Genomic DNA, 6,405 nt, shown 5'->3' with positions numbered 1-6,405 from the left:
ATGGTGTGCGCTTAATTATTTTGTGTGAATCTTTTAATTATCACCTTTTGTCTAATGAATGTATTTTTTCTTTTCTTATTAATTTTTTGTAATTGCACTTTTTATAGTATTTGGTAATTTGTGCTAATGAGTGTTAACTTTCTTTTGTTGTTCGGATCAACATTGTAAATTGTATTAATGAATTTCTGCTGTGTATTATTTAACTAATATTCCTTATTTTTCCTTTGTGTTTCTTATCTATAGTTTTCATGGTGCTTGACATAAATAAAATATACGCACCATATGAAACTCTCCGCCTCAGTTACTGGTACCAAGGGCCAGCTACATACACCAAAGAGTTCTCATTGTATAACACTGTTTCCTGAATTTAGTAAGATTGTCGCATTAGATAAAAAGGTGAAAGATGAGATTAATGTACAGGGTATGTTATCATTAATACTTCTTATTTATACTTTCATGTCTGACTTTCTTTATCTCTTCCCTCTCACCACACAGAAAGAGTGTTTTTCATCTACTGGATGTATCCTTGTCAATTTATAGTGTAAAACGTCCCTGGTGGGATTGAACCACCAACCTTTCGGTTAACAGCCGAACGCGCTAACCGATTGCGCCACAGAGACGTGTCTGTTGGAGGGGGTGTGGCCCGAGGCTTCACGTCCCCTCCACCTGCAGTCGTTATATCTAGTATCATTTATTCCATGTAGAACTGCTGAATAATCATGTATGCAAGACAGCGCACACAAGCAATAGCCCCCTCCCCGCAGGCTAAGCTACGCTAGCTATCTAAAGTATTAAAAAATAACAAATTTTCATGTGGAGCCTCATCTTTTTTACAACCCAGTGTCCAAAATGATAGAAAAAAATAATAATCATAAACCTGTAACCTTTGCGTGTTTGACAGAAATAAATTAAGTAAAAACCCAATTTCATGTTATCTCGCAATTGCAATAAGATACACAAATTGACAAGTTACAACATAGATGTTGTGGACGTTGAAGAGTTATATCAAAAACTGTCTTTTCTGTGCGGTAACAATTGATATATAAATAAACTGGAAGTCTCATATTAAACATGTTACAAAGCAACACTGTCAAGAAGCATTTTCAGTTCTGAGACAAAAGCAAAACACATTCTGGACCACAAATCACTCCACATTCTCCTACTGTTCACTGATTTTACGCATAATGTACAATACTGTGCAAGAGTTTTTGCGCGCAATTACTTTAAATGATCACAATACATCTCCTCCATACTGCAAACAAAGCAATAAGAATAATTCATAATACCGTTATAGAGATCCACACAAATTCACATATTCTTAAAATCAAAAACATTTAAAATTCACTGACCTGGTTCATTTCCAAAACAGCAACAAATTATGTACAAAGCAATAAACAATCTTACTTCCTGGAAATATTTCAAAAATTGTTTTTTTTACAGAGTTGGGGTTATAAATCTTGAGGGTGAGTCACAACTTAAAACCATCCGCCGGGCACGTACAACAAACTGAAAAGTTTTGTCTGTCAGTTTGTGGCAGTGAGGCTGTTGGAACAGACTGGTGTGTGGAGCTCAAGCAATGTCCAAGCATGATCCAGTTTAAAAAGCGGTACAAACACATGTTTTTACGAAGTACAGGAGGGAAGAAGGCTTTAATAATCGGGTGTTTTCATTAAAATGATAAAGATTTATGTATTTGTTTATTTAATGTATTTTATTTTCTACTTCTTTTTTTTCTCTTTCTTTTATTTAGAATATATAGTTTGGGAGAAAGATTTGTATACATTTGAGGAGTGAGAAGGGGTAAGTTTAAATAGCATATGCTTCATCCTACTCCTTTTCGGACATGTTGGTTCACATTACTTATTTTTGTTTTGAACTATTGTTATTGGAATGGTTTGTTTTTTCAGTTACTTTGTTGTGTTACTCGCACATGTTCGAAATAAAACTAAATAAACAACAAAATAAAAAAAAATACCAAATTGTGTGTAAACAGCAAATGGACTGAATGATTACAATAGACAGTTATCTCTTTACTGGTTGGATGGGTATTGACTGGTTATCAGAGAAAAAGGCTGGAAAATGTAGACAGCTCAGCTCTCAGCCGGTGTGAGTCACTGACTTTAAATGTTGAAACTGCTCCATTCAGTGTTTCTACTGGTTTTAATTCCCTTTAGAATTAAAAGGAGAGTCAATTTAGACTTTGTATGATCTGTCCTGAGAGACGGGGAAATAAATTATGTCTCATGTTGGTTCTTCTATCAGATCTCATAGTTGTCAAGGGAAATAAATGAATTTTGATTTTCTCTCTCTGGAGATGCATCCAAAAGCTGTCACACAGAGGTCGAGGAAGACACTCTTTCTTGTACGCAGAGTGTAAGGAGGACCATTGTCCACTTGGAATGGAATGGACAGGTGTGAGTCACAGAGAAAGTCCAGACGGTCCACCATACTATGTGTAACGTGGTTGTGTAGAATCTCTATCCCAGGGGGCGTCAGCTCCTCCCAGTCTCCATGCGACCATACCACAAGCATCTGCCAGCGTACTTTTCAGACACACGTCATCAGGATGTGGAAAAAGACAAACAAAAAGGCCAGTGATGCTCCTTTGTTCTTCTGCAGAGCAAGTCTGGAGGAGGATCTACTGCAGAAGTACTTACTAAAGAATCACTGGAAAACATCCCACGGACTAGACCCCCATTCTCCACACATGTGGTAGGTCACCTCATGAAGAATTGCAAAGGATCTTGCGGGAAAAATCAGTGCAATATTTTTAGAGTGAAGTACTTTAATGATCCCATTTAACAATAAATATAATGATATTAATGATCAGTTTTATGACTGCTGTCGCTGTAGAATTCAAAAACACATGTTCTTCCACTCTCAAAGGTGGATGAGCTGGTTCTATTCTTATGTAGCTCCTGTTTGAAGTCCTTGCAGTGAGCCGAGCGTTGCAAAGCACTAAAACAACCTTTCAACTTGTTATAGATTAATAATTAAATAATTCTATCCATATTCATTATATTTCTGTACCAAAAGTATGACATTTACTATATTACAATAGATGTGCCGGGATTTCTGGTGAAATATTGCAACCACCAGCTGAAATTCAGACATGCAGACACACAGATGAATCCATAGAGTCTGTGTATGCTGTTACCATCACCTGTCCTGTGTCTCAGTTCAGAGCAGCTTGGGAGGAGCTACTGACCCTAAAACCTGACGCGGGCAGGAGCGGGGTTGCAGGGATTTAAACCAGAAGCTCAGGAAACAACAGGGTCATCAAGAAGTCCAGAAAACACAGAGCAGAAAGTTTGTAGCAGAGATCAGCTGTGAAGTTCATACTTAGAATGAAAGAGATGACTGAAACACTGCTGAAGGTAACTTTGACTTTGATTTGCGGTTCTGTCGAGAAAGCGACGATGATGGATGGGTTGGCCTTTGGGAGTTTTGAGGTTGATGTCCAATAATCTGTATCTGAGTCCTCATCTGTGCCAAACCTGGTCAAAAGTGTTTTTTTGATGTCAAAGGATTCTGCCAGGGTTTTTCTTTCATGTAGAAGTTCAATGAATGTTTTCTCGTAGTCGGAGGATGTTGTCTGTGTTGGCTCTGCCTTTCCTGAAACCAGATGATGATGATTCCAGCAGAGACCCACTGATTCTTTGATTGAGATGTGAGTTGAGTTTTCTCTCAGTTACCTACTGTGACATTGTACGGGTCCTTTCCTGGAGTTTGTGGATCATTTAACGGTTGCAAACTCTCCATGCGACTGGGTAATGTCCAGTGAAGAGCTGCTAGAGAAGAGCTGTCCAAGTGCTGGAGGTCAGTGACCGGTGCTTGTTTTATTTAATATAGTGTCTACATTATCTTCCCATGGGGTCTTGCTTTTCATATTTTAGATGCAGTTTTATGGTCTAAGTGTTCCTGTAAGAATGAGTTCCATCAGTTTCTGTTGGTGAAGTTGAAGTTTTGAAATAATTGCTTCCTGTTTCTTGCCTGCTTTGATGACGAGTTAGTTTGGGGTAGTTTCCTCCCTGCTCAGGTGAGAAGTTGGTTTAACAGCCATGCTTCTTGTCCAAACCTTGGGTAGGGGGGGGGTCAGAGTGGTTGTGCCCAGGTGGTGGCGCTAATGCACCAAGATTCATGATCAATTATCATGTTCATTGAGCTGGCTCTTTACGGAACAACCAAAAGATTTTGAATTTGACCATAGCTTTCTGGATTACTAGGTTGTGTATATTGCATCACCATCGAGGGGTGAGAGTGCAAGCAGTGTTGTGTGGTCACAGAGATGTATTATATTGTCTGATTATGCTGTAGGCCAGGATTACTTTCTATGGACATTTGCCTAACACATGAGGTAGTATGAGTGCTTTTTGCTGAATGTGTCTCTTAAATTTGTTTCAGATAGTTACTGGATGTGACGGCACCTAGTTCATGTGTTACTGTCATGGTGGTGCCCATTGATGACCAATTTTTAATGTTTGAGCTTTTGTGTTGCACTATGAGTTTGTCATTTCTGCTTCATTTGTAGTACTGTTCCCTGTGTCTTGATGTTCTGGACTTTTCCTGTCTTTGTCCTGTTTCCCTCCTTGTTGATTGTCTAGCCCCCCTTATGTGTGTTTTAACCTGTGTCAGTCGACCCTTGCCTTCCCTTGTGGTCTATTTAGCTCTGTTGCTCCTCTTTGTCTGCTTTTCGTTCATCTGTTCTGAGTTTCCCCGTGGCTTGTTTCTGTTCATCAACCCCCTTATGTGTTTCCTCATGCTTCCTTGCTTCCCTGTTCAGTTCCATTGTTACATTGATGTTTCCTTGTGTCCGTCTGCTCCTGTGCTCCTTGTGTTTGGAAAAGATGGACAAAGTTTCTTGAGTGTGCCTCCTAACAATACACTCAGGTCGAGGCCTTCCTCAACATTCTGTATAGAGCATTCTTTTCAAATTGAATTTATGCCAATCACTCTGGATCTAAAATACTTGATGACGCTACGTTGAAGAGTAGAAAACTCAAGTTATCTCCACAGGGTTTGCTTGGTGAACTTTTTCTAATGCGGGAATTAGTAACGTGTTCATAATAAAAACATAGTGGTCGTTAGCGGACTCGCTGTTTTAGGCTTCATTGTTTTTATATGCCCCAGTCAACAGTAGGTTTTTTTGTTCCGGATTTGAATACCCCAGACCCCACCTGCTCTCTCGCTGCTGTCTCCTCTTCTTTATTCAGTGTCACTATCTAAAATGGATAAAAAAAAAAAACAAACAAAATAAAAAGTGGTAGTTCAAAAGGGGACCAGTGTGATAAAGAGTAAATTAAAACTCAGTATCCAAACTAATAGTCAAAATATCAATATATGAGGTATATAAAAAATAAAAAGTTGTAAGTGCTAATCAATTTACCAAAGACGAGACACGCTTCATTAGCAGTCCATCTTATCCAACCCAGAAGCTCTGCCACACTCTCAGTGAAGGATTCTTCATGGACCTCTTCCACTTACCGTGTTGGTAAGCAACAGCAACATGACCCAACAGACCAAATGAAATAAAGCAAGTTTTGCCTCTTCACTTTCGGGTTTCTAAACCACACAGCCCAGCAGATTGTCGGGCAGGTGCCGACTCATACATAGAATCCTGGTCCAATAAATCGTGTGTCCAACCTATCCTCATGCTATCTCCTCCATCGCAGACTTCTCCCTACCAGTTGCATGTGCACGATACATTCTAAGAGCGAGACAGGACCTCAGGGAGAAAAGTGGAGGAAGATTCTCTGCTCATAACAAGATCAGTTTACATACAAAAAGAAACCATCATCTCCAGAGCAAGCCCAAGAACAAGCCTTCAAAAATAATACTGCTCAGCTTCCTCCAGTGTGGACCCAGAACCTCCCTGCCGTAGACCAACGAACAGTCTGCTGGGACAAGCACAGCTCCTCTCAGCCAGGGAAACACTCAGTGAGCCTCACTGAAGACGATGCCTAAAGCCCAAAAACCTCCTCCTGTCTCGTGCATACGTCTTATCAAAATGAAAAGAAGACTAAGAGGAGAATATCATGAAACAAGGTCTCTGGCGATCAAACAAAACAACTACAAACAGAAATTCATTAAAGCACCCAGGACAGATCGAGACAAAGGCAAGGCACATTTTATACAAAAGTTCAACAACAACAGCAAACTCCAAAACACCTCTGTCAGAAAATCAATCAGGCTAATGAAGGAAAAATACACCCAAGAATTACAGTTCTAATATAATTGACCAAATGCACAGAGGAAGAAAATAACAGAACAAAGGGCAACTATGTTTTTGAAAGTTAAGTTATATTCCTACTTTAAGTCGCAGATTACCATCAGGTCTTGTCTTCTCATTTACCCACTGGAAATTTAGGTATTCACCAACTGAAGATTAAGGAAAGCCCCTGTGAA

General features: G+C 39.4%; 1 non-coding gene across 1 annotated transcript; it reads right to left on the bottom strand.

The window, feature by feature from the left end:
* Positions 1-547: 547 nt before the first annotated feature.
* trnan-guu lies at positions 548-620 on the bottom strand. Its single transcript has one exon. It is a non-coding gene; the product is annotated as a tRNA-Asn (tRNA).
* Between the last annotated feature and the right edge of the window lie 5,785 nt (positions 621-6,405).

Source organism: Seriola dumerili, unplaced genomic scaffold, assembly GCF_002260705.1.
Source record: "Seriola dumerili isolate Sdu_G_001 unplaced genomic scaffold, Sdu_1.0 BDQW01000081.1, whole genome shotgun sequence".
NCBI lineage: Eukaryota > Metazoa > Chordata > Actinopteri > Carangiformes > Carangidae > Seriola > Seriola dumerili.
Note: the sequence above shows the minus strand (reverse complement) of the source record. Positions and strands in the feature narration are given on the sequence as shown.